The following is an 18576-nucleotide window of genomic DNA, read 5'->3' as shown; positions in this document are numbered from 1 at the left end:
AGACCCTGACCAAAAGCAGCTTGGAGAAGAAAGGGCTTGCTTCGGTTTATATCTCCATGTCACAGTTCATCACTGAAGGAAGTCAGGGTAGGAGCATAAGGCAGGAACACATGGTAAGAACCTGGACATAGGAACGGAGGCAGAAATCATGCAGAAACACTACCTACTGGCTTGCTTCTTATAGCTGGCTCAGCCTACTTCCTCACACAACTCAGAAACATCTGTGCAAGGGTGTCACAGCCCACTGTGTGATGGACCATTCCACATCCATTACCAATCAAGAAAACGCCCCGCCAACTTGCCCATAAGCCAATTTTATGAAGGCATTTTTCTCAGTAGAGGTTTCCTCTTCTCAGATGACCCAAGCACATAGCAAGTTGACATAAAACCTAGCCATCATACAGGGTGAAAGCCTATGACCCAAGGTTGTGTCTCACTAAATTGCAAATAGTAAGGGATCTACCACACAATGATAGTATAATTAAAGTTGAATGGATGGCTTTTTTTGGCTTCATAATGACAACTGTTTTTGAAATAATGAGAAAGCATACATTTTTTTCCTTATGGAATGAATAGCCTAAGAACAAATTTTGAATTTGAAAACAAATGTTTTACTTTAAATGAAAAGAAGATAATCTAAGTATAAAAATAATGGATGGTAATATTTGATAGTAATATCTACAAAGAAAGGGTAAACTATCAAACAAGACATCAAAATAAAATCCAACAACGGTATTACAGAAACACTGTCACGGCAGGGTATCCTGAATGATGCCATTCATGTTTTGACAGCTATGCCTGAATCTAGTCTGGAACGTGAATATTGTAGAAATTTTTAATCTCAACCCAGGGTTTTTATCCCACCTTTGACCATTTAGTTCCCAGATAAAACACACATATACAACATTTATATTTACAAGAAGCCTTAAACTGCACAAGATCTGGGCAGATATCCACCTTCTAAACTATTAGAAACTACTTTCTTGTCGATAATTCTGAGTTGTTATTATGTTTCATTTGGGCTGCTCTTAACACCAATTGGTCAGCCTCAGGGTCACATTTTCATGATTCACCTAACCTTTGGCAGCTTCTCTTACCCCCTCCCCCCTCACCTTCTTCCTGGTGTTCTCCTCTGACCCTCCCCAAAGTCAGGAGCCCTAAATCCCACCTCTGTCTCTTCTGCCCAGGTATTGGCTGTCAGCATCTCAGAAGTAATTCAGGGCAAGGTCACATAGAGTCACTTGCATTACAATACACAGCAAAAGACCAAACTTCAATACATGCCTGCAGGATTTTTGTGTGAAAACATCCCGCTCACTTGGGTGAACACTAATGAGAAGGATTTCTGTGTTGGATGGAGGAGAAATGCTTGCTTGGTACCCAAGGAGCTGAAGGGGTTTGTATCCCCAAAGGAGGAACAACAATGTGAACTAACCAGTACTCCCAGAGCTCCCTGGGACTAAACCACCAACCAAAGAAAACACATGGTGGGACTCACAGCTCTAGCTGCATATGTAGCAGAGGATGGCCTAGTTGGCCATCAGTGGTCCTGTGCCCCAGTATAGGGGAATGCTAGGGCAGGAAGTGGGAGTGGGTGGGTTAATGAGCAAGGGGAGGGGATAGAGGATTTTCGGAGGGGAAGCTAGGAGAGGGGATAATATTTGAAATGTAAATAAAGAAAATATTTAATAAAAAATAAAAATAAAATTTAAAAAATGGGAAAAACCAGCTTTCAAAGTGTCTGTTCTGTTTTGTATTCCCATCAGAAATGAGAGCGTCTGCTGTTCATTCAAGTACTTGGTTCAGTTGCATGATTTTTCCTGGGCCAAGGTGAACAAAGGTATATTGTCCTCATTGATGACAGACCAGAACCAAAGAGCTTATTGGAGGTACTTGCACAAGCACCTCCAATAAGAGGTTACTTATTTGGCAGCCATTTGGTTTCCCATGAATTTTTCCCTAGGAACCTGAGTCACATAAACTTTGGCACATTTGTCCTCTAGTGACTGGGACAGACCCCTTTTCTGCTATTCACTCTTGACTGCTTTAGCATTTTATGGATTTGATTCACACAGCAGTCTAAGTTGTTCCGATCTGCCTACCTCGTAATGACCATATTCCACCATGGAGCTCAGAAAAGGCACCAATGCCCGCCTAAACCATGTGAATTAATTTTCACACAGTCCTCTCTGACTCAGTGAGCATTAAATACCACATCTTCTCTCTGCTTTGTCTTCCAGTCCTTGATATTCATGGGTCCCCCAGCCAGTGATAATCAAACATCCATGTCCCTACAGGTCTTTATAAGGGACTTATTTCTGTTATATTGCTGCAGATGACTGCCGTCTTTGTCTCAAGACAGGATGGGTAGTTATATTTCTCAGCTTCTCCTTCTATGGCATGAGGACTAATCCTACCCATCCCCAAGTTCCACTGCTGCACGAACCAAGCTGTGAGAAGCTATTTCACTCCATTTAAAATCTTCCTCAATTTGAGTGGTCCTGATGCAGAGTAGCCCCTAATTATCATAGCTTTCTTCACTAGACTGTCATTAAAGCTGTCATCCGTATGCTGAATCATGGATTTTTTTCCTCTCTCTTCATTAAAGGTTGAGCTGGAGAGATAGCCAATGTTACTGCACCTCACCCTTTGCCTCTTCATTGCTGTACTCTTCCCCTTCAATCTTAGAAATGGATCTTTAGCACACATGTAACTTGTACTCTCTCCCTTGCATTGTGCCAGCTCTAAAAATGGCAAGCCAATACCTCCATTTCATCCACCCCTGTTTCTGCTTTTCCTGCCAAATTGAAGTTAATGCAGAAGATAGCATCCACATGTCCCTTTTTTCCCACTGAAATTCCTCTTTTATACATACATACATACATTCACATTCCTTCCGAGCAGTCAGCTTAGCCTCAGTTGTATGTCTTAACATCCACAGCAAAGTCATATAACAACTGCCACAGTCGATCACAATCCCATCTTACAAGGGATGCAATATAGTCTCTTGTCCATTGCCATTTTGGTGTCCCTATATTTATGAGGCAGATCCCAGAGCACCCTGGAAGTCTCCAGAAAGACATTTGTCTTTGTGTGTCTGTTTTATTTTACTTAGCAAAATGTCCTCCACTCTCCCTCAGGTCATGACAAATGGGAAGGCCCTGTTTTTCTTTATTGCTAATAATAATTGCATGCACGTGCATGCACACACACACACACACACACACACACACACACACACACACACACAGAGGGAGAGAGAGGGAAGAGGAAGAAGGGAGACAGAGGGAGAGAGGGAGAGAGAGAGGGAGAGCGAGAGGGAGAGAGAGAGGGAGAGAGAGAGGGAAAGGGAGAGGGAGAGGGAGAGAGAGGGAGAGAGGGAAAGGGAGAGGGAGAGAGAGAGGGAGAGGGAGAGAGGAAAGGAGAGCCCAGTTTCTATATCTTGGCAGATGTGGATGCCTGGGAACTGCAGATAACTTAACAAAATGATGTTTATATTTCCTGGGGGTGAATACTCAAAAGAAAGCACATAGCCTTAATTTCTTATGAAACTTCATTCTTTTCCTTATAATGGTTGTACCAGTCTGCATTCCCATCCCCAGTGGACATGGGCTCTCATTACTTCCAGCATTTGTTTAATTTTAGGGAAATGGCCACTCTCTTCATTGTCATGTGGTAGCTCCCAGTGATTTCATTTTGCATTTGCCTAAGGATTGATGATAAGTAAATTTCAATGCCTGATTGGCAATTGTTATTCTTTCATTAGAGAGATCTCTATTTTGCTCATTTTTAGCTGGGTAATTTTTTATAAGTCATGTGAGTTCTTATATATCTTTTTGATATTGAGTTCTTATTAAATATGTGGACTACAAATATTTTTCCCAGCCTGGGGCTACAATTTAATCTTGTTGATCATTTACTTTGCTATGTGGATGTTTTATAGTTGGAGTCAGTTCCATTAATTTTATGTTTGCTTTTATAGCCAGTATATTTTTGGTGTTACAGGCAAACATCATTGCCAAGGCCAATGTTTAGAAGGCTTTCCTTTGGTTTTCTCTTCTTAGAGTTTTATAGTTTCTGATCTTATATTTAGGTCTTTAATCCACTTTGAGTCTGCATATAAAGATTCAATTTCATTATTATTTTTTTCATGTGGATATCCAATTTTCTCAGTACTCTTTATTGACAAAATTAACCTTTCCTTCTTGTGTACTTTCCAAATAGAGTTGTCCCTATAGATTTGAACTTATTTTGAAACACTGTTCTATTCTACTAGCTTCTACATCTGCTTTTATGCAGGTACTCAATGGCGTTGATTGCCACCATTTTATGGTGTAATTTTAATACCTTGTGCATGTGTGATACCTCCAACTTTTCTTCCCTTTTGTACTGATTGGTTTTGAGAGTCAACTTGACACAAGCTGGAGTTATCACAGAGAAAGGAGCCTCCGTTGAGGAAATGCCTTCATGAGATCCAGCTGTAAGGCATTTTCTCAATTAGTGATCAAGGATGGGAGGGCCCATTTTGTGGGTAGTGCCATCCCTGGGTTGGTAGTCTTGGGTTTTCATAAGAAAGAAACTGAGCAAGCCAGGGGAAGCAAGCCAGTAAGTAACATCCCTCCATGGTCTTTGTATCAGCTCCTGCTTCCTGACCTGCTTGAATTCCAGTCCTAACTTCCTTTGGTGATAAACAGCAATGTGAAAATGCAAGCTGAATAAACCTTCTCTCTCCAGCTTGCTTCTTGGTCATGATGTTTGTGCAGGAATAGAAACTCTGATTAAGACACCTTTAGAATAGCTTTTGCTAGTCACAGTCTTTTCTAGTTCCATGAAAATTCAGGATGTTTTCTTTCTGTTTCTGTGATATTTAGGATTTCTTTGGTATTTAGGATCTTGATTGATTCTAGCATATGTTATATAACATACATAATATAGATAAAATATATAATATGTAGCATAAAACATATATTTGTGTGCAAATTAGCATTGTAACAGTCTGCATTTTTTTTAATCCATGAGCATGGGATGACTATTTTTTTAATATCTTCAATATTTTAAGTGTTAACTTATTGTTTTTTTTTAAGAAAACAAGTGTTAACTTATATTTCACATTCTTGATTAAATCTATCCATAAGTAATTTATTTTAATGTTGTTGTAAAGGCAGTTGTTCAGTTTGGTCATTGTTGGTAAGTAGACATGCTATCAAGTATTGAATGATTCATATCATAAAATCTTGAATTCATTTGTCAGATCGAAAAGCTGCTGCTGCTGTTGGCTTTGGGCAGAGCATTTGGAGCTTCTGTTCATCAAAGATGATGCTGTCTATACAGAGGTATTTAATATCTTTCTTTTAGAGATTTTTATTTCTTGATGTGAGCTGTGAGGTTTTTTAAGTGTCTTTATCATGTTGAGGAAACGTCCTTTGGTGCCTAAATTAAATAAGCTAATCAGGAGTTTTATAAAGAAGGACACTGAAGCATGGAAAGTGCTTTCTGTAAACTGACTGGTCTTAGTCTACGGTTTTGCCTTCAGCCTGTGAGTGCGTTCTTCCACATTGATCTGTGTATAGTAAACCAGCCTTGCATGCTAGAGATAAATCTCCCTTGGTCATGAGGCTTGGACAAAAAAAAAAAAGTCATTTGGTTAAATCTGGGAATGTTTTAAATTTTCCATTAACATTAACACTGGCCACACAAATTAGCCAGGAGGTTTACTTTTTGCTGAGTGTTTGTCCAGTTTAGGCATCAAAGCGCTATAGAATGCATTTGGAAGTATTCTCCTAACTCTCTATTTTTTTAAAATAAAGACCTTAAGAAATATTAATATTTATTCCAATGGTTGGTAGAGTCCAGGTGAAATGTGATCTACTCCTAGACTTTTCTTTGATGAGCTCGGTTTTTTTTTTTATTTACTCTTTAATCTTTTTATATGTTAGAATCTGTTCAGGTTTTTGTCTCTTGTTGAATCAAACATTTTTTTAAAGCAACTATTTCCTTCCAGTATCTAATGTCAACATGTAGTCATTTATAGTAATTCTCCTTGGTCCTTTCATTTGAGATTATTTTGTAATTTCTTCACTTTCCTTTTTGGGTCTGTGTCCTTGGTTTTTGTAGAGTAGCCAGGGGCTTGTTTTCATTTATTTAACAAACCCCTCACTCTTACTGTATTTTTATGCTTCTATTCTCCATTTGACTTCTCTTGTGATTATTACTCTTCTTTCTTTCTGGCAGTCTTGGGTTTATTTTGCTCTATTTTCTAGTTCCTGGAGGCAAACTGTTAGATGAATTATTTTGACTGCTTCTTTAATGCAGGCATTTCTTGCTGTAACCTCATGTCTTGGAGCTGGTTTTGCTGTGTGCTTAGGTTTTGATATGTTCTCCATTTTGGGTTGTCACATGATATGTCTATACTTCTCTTTGACTCATTGACTATACAGGGGCATGTTTATAATTACTACATTATATTAACTGCTCCATATCTTGACAAAACAACAAATATGTGACAAAACAATTTTAAAGGAGAGATTTATTTTAGTTCCCAGTTTTGAATTCACTGTGAGGAGAAGGGTATGGCTCCTCACTGTGGAGAGGAGCAGAGAAATAAAGAATGGCTGAACCCCATTTTTATTCTTTTTCCCTCTTATTCTACTGGGATTCCCACCCTGTCACATTCTGGGCAAGTTTCTCTTCCTTAGTTAATTCTATCTAGAAACAATCACATCTGGAAAGAGGATTCACTAATTGCCTGGTGCTAATGCTTCACTTAAGTGGCTCTCAATTAAGATTAAGCATATCTGTAGATTTTCCAAGATTCATAATGTTATTAACTGCTGGTTTTTTATCATCGTGGTCTGAGATAATACTAAGTATGATTTCAATCCTTGTGAATTTGTTAAGGCTTGCTTTGTGATATGTACTCACTTATAAGTGGACATTAGCCATAAAGTACAGGACAACCATGCTACAATTCACAGACCCAAAACAAACTGGGTGATACTGAAGTCTCAAGGGAGGATTGTGAAGCTTACTCAGAAGGGGAAACTAAACAGTCATCTGATGTGCATGGAGAGAGGAAGCTGGGTAGGAGAGGAGGTGAGGAGGGGAACAGGGATGGTGATCAGATGTTGGGAGTAGGGGCATGAAAGAGGTCTGGAAGTGAGAATGGAAATTGGGAGGGGGCATCTCTGGCAACTAGCTAGAGGTCTTGGATGAGAGAGGATATAGGGAGTCTATGGGGGTGACCCTAATTTAGATTCCTACCAGAGAGGGGATATAGAGATTGAAAATATCACCTCCTATAGCCAGGCAGGATTTCCAGAGGATGGAAGATGACATAAATCCACCCACAAAACCTTCAACCCAAAATTTGTCCTACCTGTGAGATGCACAGAGATAAAGATGGAGCAAAGACTAAGGGAACATCCAACCAAAGACTGCCCCAACTTGAGACCCATCTTATGTGAGAGAGCCAACCCTTGATACTATTAATGATACATTTTGGGTTGTGGCTTACAACTTTCAATGTATCATTTTAGGCTGATAACAAGTCTGCTTGTGTTACACACAAGACCTCTAGAATCCTATTAGCCCACCATAACTTGTGCTTATGATGACACAGTCTTACATACTTGTATTGAATATGTCTTCACGATAGTTTCAGTTCTTATTGACTGCTTGACTTCATTACCTTCCTACTGGAGATATATATGATTTATGGGCTAGCATTAGAGTTGGGGTCAGTTTTCACCTCTTTGATAAATACTTAGAAGAAATAATGCCAAAGGAGAAAAGGATTATTTGTGACCAGTGGTACAATTTGACTTATTTTAGCCAAATAAGTTAGATAAGGTAGATATGGCCCTTAGATAAGGTTGAAGATAATGGCAGTAACACCACTCACCTTACAAACAGCCAAAAGAGTAGAAAAATCTTGCCAGGATCCATATGCACACCCCTTCAAGGGCAACCCACACCCTTCCATTAGGCCTCACCTTCCACAGTTGTAGCATATGCTACCCATCTGTTCGGGACTTCGAATCCATTAATAGATTAGTAAATTGTTAAAGACAGAGCTCGCATGATTCAAATGCCTCTCAAGAGCCTCAGCTCTAATCACTGCTTACAGTACATAAGCCTTCTCCACACAAGTGTTGTGGATGGAGACATGGAATGGAAGTGGGAAGTAATAAGTGCATTAGGGTGTTCTGATTTTCACTACGTGCTTAACTCTCCTCATCATACTTACTGATAATCGTATATGTTTTCATGACAACGGCTACCACCCTTAAAAGCTCCCTAAGCATCTGTTATAAGGCATGTCGAGTGGTCATGAATTCCTTTAACTTTTTCGGGGACAAAAGCTATGAAAGCCTTTATTTCTCTTTCATTTCTGAATGAAATGAATCCTGCTTTGCAGGATAGAACATTTTCTAATTGTTACCATTTTTGTTTGTTTGTTTGTTTGTTTCAGCATTTTGGATAGAAAGAGAAGAATCTCTTTCCATATTCAAGATTTCTGCTAAGAAATCTGCAAGTAGAGCTTGGCTTGTTATTTTCAATTGGTGCTTTTAAAATTGTTGGTATTAGACATTTTTGGGGGGGTTGGTGGGTATTTTTGGGTGTGTGTTTTGAAATTTTTTAAAGATATTTTCTTTTATTTTTTTATTACACATTTATTTCATTTACATTTCCAATTCTATCCCAAAAGTTCCCCACAAGTTCTCCCACCCACTCCCCCACCCACCCACTCCCACTTCTTGGCCCTGGCATTCCCCTGTACTGAGGCAGATAAAGTTTGCACGACCAATGGGCCTCTCTTTCCACTGATGGCCAACTAGGCCATCTTCTGATACATATGCAGCTAGAGACACGAGCTCTGGGGAGTACTGGGTAGTTCATATTGTTGTTCCACTTATAGGGTTGCAGATCCCTTTAGCTCCTTGGTTACTTTCTCTAGCTCCTCCATTGGGGGCCCTGTGATCCATCCAATAGCTGACAGTGAGCATCCACTTCTGTGTTTGCTAGGCCCCAGCATAGTCTCACAAGAGACAAATATATCTGGGTCCTTTCAGCAAAATCTTGCTAGTGTATGCAATGGTGTCAGCTTTTGGAAGCTGATTATGGGATGGATCCCCGGATATGGCAGTCTCTAGATGGTCCATCCTTTTGTCTCAGCTCCAAACTGTGTCTGTAACTCCTTCCATGGGTGTTTTGTTCCCAATTCTAAGAAGGGGCAAAGTGTCCACACTTTGGACTTCATTCTTCTTGAGTTTTATTCGATATTAGAATGGCTACTCCAGCTTGTTTCTTCAGACCATTTGCTTGGAAAATTGTTTTCCAGTCTTTCATTCTGAGGTACTATCTGTCTTTTTCCCTGAGATGGGTTTCCTGTAAGCAGCAAAATGTTGGGCCCTGTTTGTGTAGCCAGTCTGTTAGTCTATGTCTTTTTATTGGGGAATTGAGTCCATTGATATTAAGAGATATTAAGGAAAAGTAATTGTTGCTTCCTGTTATTTTTGTTGTTAAAGTTGGCATTCTGTTCTTGTGGCTGTCTTCTTTTAGGTTAGTTGAAGGATTACTTTCTTGTCTTTTCTAGGACGTGGTTTCTGTCCTTGTATTGTTTTTTTTCTGTTGTTATCCTTTGAAGTGCTGGATTTGTGGAAAGATAACGTGTGAATTTGGTTCGGTCGTGGAATACTTTGGTTTTTCCACCTACAGTAATTGAAAATTTGGCTGGGTATAGTAGCCTGGGCTGGCATTTGTGTTTTCTTAGTGTCTGTATAACATCTGTCCAGGATCTTCTGGCTTTCATAGTCTCTGGTGAAAAATCTGGTGTAATTCTGATAGGCTTGCCTTTATAAGTTACTTGACCTTTTTCCCTTACTGCTTTTAATATTCTAGTTTTATTTAGTGCATTTGTTGTTCTGATTATTATATGTTGGGAGGAATTTCTTTTCTGGTCCAGTCTATTTGGAGTTCTGTAGGCTTCTTGTATGTTCATGGGCATCTCTTTCTTTAGGTTTAGGAAGTTTTCTTCTATAATTTTGTTGAAGATATTTGCTGGCCCTTTGAGTTGAAAATCTTCATTCTCATCTACTCCTATTATCTGTAGGTTTGGTCTTCTCATTGTGTCCTGGATTTCCTGGATGTTTTGAGTTAGGATCTTTTTGCATTTTCCATTTTCTTTGATTGTTGTGCCGATGTTCTCTATGGAGTCTTCTGCACCTGAGATTCTCTCTTCCATCTCTTGTATTCTGTTGCTGATGCTGGCATCTATGGTTCCAGATTTCTTTCCTAGGGTTTCTATCTCCAGCGTCGCCTCACTTTGGGTTTTCTTTATTGTGTCTACTTCCATTTTTAGGTCTAGTATGGTTTTGTTTATTTCCATCATCTGTTTGGATGTGTTTTCCTGTTTTTCTATAAGGACTTGCAACTCTTTAGCAGCGTTCTCCTGTATTTCTTTAAGTGAGTTATCGAAGACCTTTTTGATGTCTTCTACCATCATCATGAGATATGCCTTTAAATCCGGGTCTAGGTTTTCGAGTGTGTTGGGGTGGCCTGGACTGGCTGAGGTGGGAGTACTGGGTTCTGATGATGGTGAGTGGTCTTGTTTTTTGTTAGTAAGATTTTTACATCTGCCTTTCACCATCTGGTAAACTCTGGAGTCAGTTGTTATAGTTGTCTCTGGTTAGAGCTTGTTCCTCTCGTGATTCTGTTATTCTCTACCAGTAGACCAGGGAGACTAGCTTTCTCCTGAGTTTCAGTGGTCAGAGCACTCTCTGCAGGCAGACTCTCTTCTTTCAGGGAAGGTGCACAGATATCTGGTGTTCAGACTTGCCTCCTGGCAGAAGATGAAGGTCCAAAACAGGACCTGTCCCAGAAGCTGTTAAATTCTGTAGTCCACACTCTCACCTGTGGAGTTCTGTAGGCTTCTGGGCTAATATCCAATTATCATTGAGACTAGTCTCGGTGGAGTCTGGGAACCAAGCTGTCTCCCACAGATGCTCAGGCAAAGTCCTCCCGGGCTGGGTGGACACCTATCCTCTGGCAGGGAAGGTGCCCAGATGTCCGGAGCCCGAAAAGGGGGCTGCCTCAGAAGCTCTGTGGCTCCTGCCTGTCCCAGCTGTTAGCTTCTGTAGTCCACACTCTCACCTGTGCAGAGTAGTCTCAGTGGAGTCCAGTATCCAAGATGTCTTCCACAGATGCCCAGGCAAATCCTATTAGATATTTTCTTTATTTACATTTCAAATGTTATCCCTTTTCCTAGTTTCCCCTCTGAAAATCCCCTATTCTCTATCCCTGGCTCTTGTTCCCCAACCCACCCACTCCCTCTTCCTGGCCCAGGCATTCCCCTACACTGGGGCATAGAACCTTCACAGGGCCATGGGCCTTTCCTCCCACTGATGGCCATCCTCTGCTACATATGCACCTACAGCCATGAGTCTCTCCGTGTGTTTTCCTTGATTGGTGGTTTAGTCCCAGGAAGCTCTGGGAGTACTGGTTAGTTCATATTGTTGTTCCTCCTAGGCGTCTGCAAACCCCTTCAGCTCCTTGAGTACTTTCTCTAGCTCTTTCATTGGGGACCCTGTGCTCTGTCTACTGGATGACTGTGAGCACTCACTTCTGTATTAGTCAGGCACTGGCAGATCCTCTCAGGAGACAGCTATATGTCTCCTGTCAGCAAGCTCTGGTTGACATCTGCAATAGTGTCTGTGTTTGGTGGTTGTTTATGGGATAGATCCCCAGGTGGGGCAGTCCCTGGATGGCCATGCCTTCAGTCTCTGCTCAGAACTTTGTCTCTGTTAATCCTTCCATGGGTATTTTGCTCACCCTACTAAGAAGGGTCTGAGTGTCTACACTTTGGTCTTCCTTCTTCTTGAGTTTCATGTGTTTTTCAAATTGTATCTTGGCAATGCTGAGCTTCTGGGCTAATATCCAATTATCATTGAGTACATACCATGTATGTTCTTTTGTGACTGGATTACCTCACTTAGTATGGTATTTTCTAATTCTATCTATTTGCTTGTGAACTTCATGAAGTCATTTTTTTAAATAGCTGAGTAGTACTTCGTTGTGTAAATGTATCACATTTTCTGTATCCATTCCTCTGTTGAGGGACATCTGGGTTCTTTCCAGCTTCTTGCTATTATAAATAAGGCTGCTATGAACATAGTGGAGTATGTGTTCTTATTACAAATTGGAACATCTTCTGGGTATATGCCCAGGAGTGGAAATGCTGGATCTTCCAGTAGAACTATGTCCAGTTTTCTGATTTCCAGAGTGGTTGTACCAGCTTGCAATCCCACCAGCAATGGAGGAGTGTTTCTCTTACTCCACATTCTTGCCAGTATTTGCTGTCACCTGAATTTTTGATCTTAGCCATTCTGACTGGTGTGAGGTGGAAACTCAGGGTTGTTTTGGTTTGCATTTTCCTGGTGATTAAGGTTGTTGGACATTTTTAGGTGCTTCTCAGCCATTTGTTATTCCTCAGTTGAGAATTCTTTATTTAGCTCTGTTCCCATTTTTAAAAATAGGTTATTTGGCTTTCTGGAGTCCAACTTCTTGAGTTCTATATATATTGGATATTAGCCCCCTTTCAGATTTAGGATTGATAAAAATCTTTTCTGAATATGTTGGTGGCCTTTTTGTCTTATTAACAGTGTCCTTTGCCTTACAGAAGCTTTGCAATTTTATGAGGTCCCATTTGTTGATTCTTGATCTTTTACAGCACAAGCCATTGGTGTTCTGTTTAGGAATTTTCCCCCAGTACCCATACCTTTGAGGCTCTTTCCCACTTTCTCCTCTATAAGTTTCAGTGTCTCTGGTTTTATGTGGAGTTCCTTGATCCACTTAGACATGAGCTTTGTACAAGGACATAAGAATGGATCAATTCGCATTCTTCTACATGATAACTGCCAGTTGAGCCAGCACCATTTGTTGAAAATGCTGTCTTGTTTTTCCACTGGGTGGTTTTGCCTCCTTTGTCAAAGACCAAGTGACCATAGGTGTGGGGGTTCATTTCTGGGTCTTCAATTCTATTCCTTTGATCTACCTGTCTGTCGATATACCAGTACCATGCAGTTTATATCACAATTGTCTGTAGTACATCTTGAGGTTGGGGATGGTGATTCCACCAGAGATTCTTTTATTATTGAGAATAGTTTTTGCTATCCTAAGTTTTTTTGTTATTCCAGATGAATTTGCAAATTGCCCTTTCTAACTCAGTGAAGAATTGAGTTGGAATTTTGATGGGGATTGCATTGAATCTGTAGATTGCTTTCAGCAAGATAGCCATTTTTTTCTATATTAATCCTGCCAATTGATGAGCATGGGAGATCTTTCCATCTTCTGATGTGGGGAGCTGCCCTCACATTCGCCTGATTTTTTCAAGACTTTTCCCATGAATGGGTGTTGAATTTTGTCAAATGATTTGTCAGCATCTAATGAGATGATCATGTGGTTTTTGTCTTTGAATTTGTTTATATAGTGGATTATGTTGATGGATTTCCATATATTTAACCACCCCTGCATCCCTGGTTTGAAGTCTACTTGATCATGTTGGATAATCATTTTGATGTGTTCTTGGATTCAGTTTGGCAGAATTTTATTGAATATTTTTGCATTGATATTCATAAAGGAAATTGGTCTGAAGTTCTGTTTCTTTGTTGGATCTTTGTGTGGTTTAGGTATCAGAGTAATTGTGGCTTCATAGAACAAATTAGTACCTTCAGTTTCTATTTTTTTTTTTTTTTTTGGAATAGTTTGAGGGGTATTGGAATTAGGTCCTCTCTGTAGGTCTGATAGAACTCTGCACTAAACCCATCAGGTCCTGGGCTTTTTTTTTTGGTTGGGAGACTATTAATAATTGTTTCTATTTCTTTAGGTGATATAGGACTTTTTATATCGTTAATCTGATCCTGATTTAACTTTGGTACCTGGTATCTGTCTAGAAAAATTTCCATTTCATCTAGGTTTTCCAGCTTTGTTGAGTATAGGCTTTTGTAGTAGGATCTGATGATATTTGGATTTCTTCAGATTCTATTGTTATGTCTCCCTTTTCATTTTTGATTTTATTAATTAGGATACTGTCCCTGTGCTCTCTAGTTAGTCTGGGTAAGGGTTTATCTATCTTGTTGATATTTTCTCAAAGAACCAGCTCCAGGTTCGGTTGATTCTCTGTATAGTTCTGTTTGATTCTATTTGGTTGATTTCAGCCGAGTTGGATTATTTCCTGCTCTCTACTCCTCTTGGGTGAATTTGCGTCCTTTTGATCTAGAGATTTTAGGTGTGCTGTCAAGCTGCTTGTGTATGCTCTCTCCAGATTCTTTTTGGAGGTACTCAGAGCTAGGAGTTTTCCTCTTAGGACGCTTTCATTGTGTCCCATAAGTTTGGGTATATTGTGGCTTCATTTTTGTTAAACTCTAAAAAGTCTTTAATTTATTTCTTCATTTCTTCCTTGACTGAATTATCATTGAGTAGAGTGTTAGTATTAGACTTTTAGAAAATATCTTTTTTTGAATTTTTGTTTGTTTTGTTTTGTTTTTAAGACAGGTTCTTATAAGATAGCCCAGGATGGCATGGAACTCATATAGTTCAGGCTGGTGTCCAGCTTATGGCAACCCACCTGTTTCTGTTATGCTAAGCTTACAGACATGAGCCACCATGAACTTGGAGAATTTATTGCAATATGTCTCAAAGAGGACCTTTTAAAACAGAATCTACTTGGTGACTTGGAGGCTTTAAGGATTTGTTGCCCACATTTCTCCTAAATCTTGGGCATATTTAAGAAATTAGTTCAAGGCTGACTTCACAAATTTTACATTTTTTTATTTGACTTAATCATATCAAAAGGTATGTCTTCAAAAATCACAAATTATGCATTCTGTCTTCCTAGACTTTGATGGAGTTTTATGTATTTTTTAATTTCATTCACTTACTGATTCATCAGCTCTATTATTCCTACTGTTGGTCATTATTTTCCTAATTTCAGGGCCTTGTCTCTTTTTATTCTCTTGTATCTCATTGGGTTGCTTCAAGACAATACTTTGAGTTTTTCAGACAACTTGTGAATTATGTGACTCGGGGTTAGTTACTCGGGAAGTTTGCACTCCTTTGGTGGCTTCATAACCCCTGGCTTGTTCATGTTTCTTTTTCTCTGTCTTGATGCCTGTGAATCGAATAGTTCAGTCACCTCTTCCAAACTTTATTAAGTAGCTATTATAGAGGGACCCTCCCACCTATACTCTAGTTGAGCAGGGTAAAAAGGCAGTACTTTTGTGTGGTCACATTGGCTTCACACAGCTGATTCAGCTGTGATCAGCAGTAGTGGTGGCACCAGGTCTTTCCGTGCTTTAGGCTATTAGGAGCTCCGGGTATAGACCATATTCTCATAGATGACTAGATCAAAGGCTTTAGGAATCCACTGTTAGTTTGCTCCTTTCACTGGGGAGTTTTAAGGGATGGTTCTGATGGGGAGCCATAGTAGCACTGAAATCAAGGGCATGGATTCTTAATCGGGATATGAAACTAGACTTCTGTGCTTAGAGTCTTATGAAACCACAGTACCATGTGAGGCTTGAGGCAAAAGATCGTTTTTTGATGTACGAGTAGATGTCTTCTACCAGTAAACTGGGACCCATTGTTCTATGACACATCCCACTAGCATAAACTGATGGGGCTGGTATGTGACTGTGTTTCTGATTTTTGGGGGGTTAGAGAATATCCTAAACCGCACTCTGGGGAAGAAGGTATCCATGCTCCAGAAGCTGGGGTCCCAGAGGGCAGGGCATATTGCATACTAGAACCAATAGGGTCCAGCAGCAATGTAAACCCTAGAGAGATGGCATGTTACTGAACAGTGCTTATGGACCCAAAGATGAAAGTACATGGCAGTAACTTGGGCTCATTAAGATGAAGTTTCTTAGTAGGAAGGAGTATGGAATATCAAGATGCTGATGTGGACCTTGGGGGATGAGGAATGTCATGGCAGAGACTGAGAGAAGATACCTCAGCATCCTGAACAGTAAATGGCCTGTGCCTGACAGATAAGGAATCTATGAATGCTCAACACAGCTCAGTCAGGCTGATTTCTAGGAAATGAACTATTGAATGCTGGACTGTGTGGGTCATCCCAGTTTATCACTGATGGAGTAGAACCACATCAGCAGTGGAGTTCAACATATAACTGCTCAAATGTGCCTGAGGCTTGGAGCCCCCAGGGAGTGGGATGCTGTTCTAGTTCATAGCAGGCAGGTACCACATGCAGTAGTTTTAAGATTCTAGGCTCCTAAGGGTGTGTCATCATTTCAGTTTTGTGTTAAGGGCCATGATGCAGAAGCAATTCTGTCAGTGATCATGGTCCATTGGGGTGGTTGAGGGTATGCCATGGCTCCAAGGTGGTATAGCACAGGCTATTTGACTTTGAGGATGCTGGATGCAGTGCTGGCAACTTCTCTAGGGAGAACGCAGCATGTGGAATCTAGAGAGCTCACTCAGCCGGGCTTTGAGCCTTTGATAATCACAGGGGTCTTGGAAGTTGCTAGAATCTTTTCATTCTCTTTCACCTTCAGATTCTCCTCCTTTAGAGCTGATCTTCTCTCAGGGGAGCAAAGGGAGAGGCAAGGCCTTCCTGAGTTTCAGTAGCTACATTCTTTCTTCCAGTGTCTTCCTTTACTTGTATTGGTTCAAAGGCAATTGTTATTTATTATGCATGGGGGTGGGGGTGTTAGAAACTTCTAATTGGCTATCTTGTCCACCTGCACTACTTAATGGAAATTTAGATTTAAAATATTGTTATTTCTAGCTGGATGGGATGATGGGGGCATGTACATTTAACCCTAGCACTTGTGTCACAGAAGCAGGTGGATCTCTGTGAGTTCGAGGTCAACCTGGTCTACAGAGAGAATTCCAGGACAGCCAAGTCTGACAGACTGTCTTGAAAGACTCTCCCAACCCCTAAGTTATTTCTGTTATGTTTGAGAAATTAAGGGATATTGGGTTTATTTTCTCACAAAACAGTAAAACTTTTAGTTCCTTAGAGCTTAACTGTCACATCCTGTACTTTAGATCAGGTATAAAGAATCTACAAACATCTTTGATATTCTGTAGCATAGTTATACCTCTTAAGTGGGTTGTATGAGTAAGTATTAAGTCCATCCTTTGAAATGTAAGCAAGGGACTAGCAACCCACAATGACTGTCCATTTCTTCCACTGCCCCAAGCACTGTCATGGCTAGGGAGTGAAGAATAGACAGACAGACAGACACATGGACAGAAAAGCTGGCATCAGGAGGACAGGGCTTGCTGACAGAGAAGTCTCAGCTCACCGGAGTCTCAGCACGTTGTTTATTATTCAGATTTGAATGGAGAATTGGGTTTATTGCACGCATCTGAACAAGCAGTAGAACAAGTGTTACTACATCACAGATAAACCAGGAAGTGAGGTTTATAATCTCAAAATGGATCAAGGAGACCGGCTTAGCTTATCTTGGTAGGAGAAGCCTTTGAAGGGAAGTTGTCCTCAGGCCATAAACATCTAGAGAGGACAGTATCTATGGTGGTCATATTCTTTACTCAAGAGGAAGGCTTGGCTTAGCTATCTTTCTGAAGCTCACCTAGGGGAGGGGACTCTTGGGTCGGAGATCTAAGATTAGAGTCCTTGTCAAGAACCTGCCCATGTCCACCACACAATTCAAGCAGGACTTCTCTGCTTGACATAGTAATTGTCCAAAGACACACAGCTTAAAGCTGACAAATTGACAAGACCACCGTATGTCTTTATCTTTAATGACAACAGTGAGAATTCATCGAGGTTCTCAAAAATATATATAATATTATGAAATGATATAGCTGTGCCACTTCTGGTAAACACAAAGTATTATAAGTCAGCATGCCACGGAGACATTCACATTTATTGTTGCCTCAGTCACAGGAGTCAAGTAACAGAATCAACGTACACATACACCATCAGAGGAAAAGGAAAGGAAAACGTAGCAAAGATGCACAAAGAGGTTTGTTTATGCAGCCACCAAGAAGAACACAACTGTGTCATTTGCAGGAAAATGGATGGGGCTGGAGATCATTGTGGGAGCAGAACACGGCAGATGGAGAGGCAACTGAGGCATATTTTCTCTCACATGTGGAGCCTAGACTGTACACAGAGACATGTAAGTACACACACACACACATACACACGGCACAAAAATGGAGGAGTAGAAAGGAAAAAGGAGATGGAATGAACCAGTGGAGGAAACGTGAGGGAATCAGGGGACCAATAAGAGCAAAGCAAGCATCTGTGTGTGGATTTGTTGAATGCAAACCATCATTGTCAGAGATGAATACATTAAGATTGTTTAAAACCCAGAAAAGACTAAAATCTAGGAGCCACTCTCTGCTCTACCCCATGCTCTTTAGTGACTTCAGCCCTTAGTACTTTAGGTTGTTGTTTTCTCTCTTTTCATTAAACACAGAAGAAAGAACAGATGTGGCCAGTCTAATTATTATACAGGCAGCAGGAGAGTCCCTGGTGGTTGATGGTCTACTCCAACAGTGGAAAGCAATCAATATTGATCAGGCAAG

At 40.3% G+C, this 18576-nt stretch overlaps 1 long non-coding RNA gene across 2 annotated transcripts in view; it reads left to right on the top strand.

Annotated features, from left to right (window-relative positions):
• The window catches only part of Gm41725, a 20347-nt gene extending 1773 nt beyond the window's left edge, over window positions 1-18574 (top strand). The window contains exons 2-3 of one of the 2 annotated variants that reach the window (XR_877403.1): window positions 5252-5333; window positions 18468-18574. This is a non-coding gene — a long non-coding RNA (predicted gene, 41725). Of the gene's footprint in view, window positions 1-5251; window positions 5334-18055; window positions 18150-18467 lie in introns of those variants that run through there. The other variant, XR_877405.2, reaches the window with a different exon arrangement.
• The last annotated feature ends 2 nt before the right edge of the window (window positions 18575-18576 follow it).

Source organism: Mus musculus, chromosome 18 (genome assembly GCF_000001635.26).
Source record: "Mus musculus strain C57BL/6J chromosome 18, GRCm38.p6 C57BL/6J".
Classification (NCBI taxonomy): Eukaryota; Metazoa; Chordata; class Mammalia; order Rodentia; family Muridae; genus Mus; species Mus musculus.
This window is presented reverse-complemented; position numbering and strand designations above follow the sequence as displayed.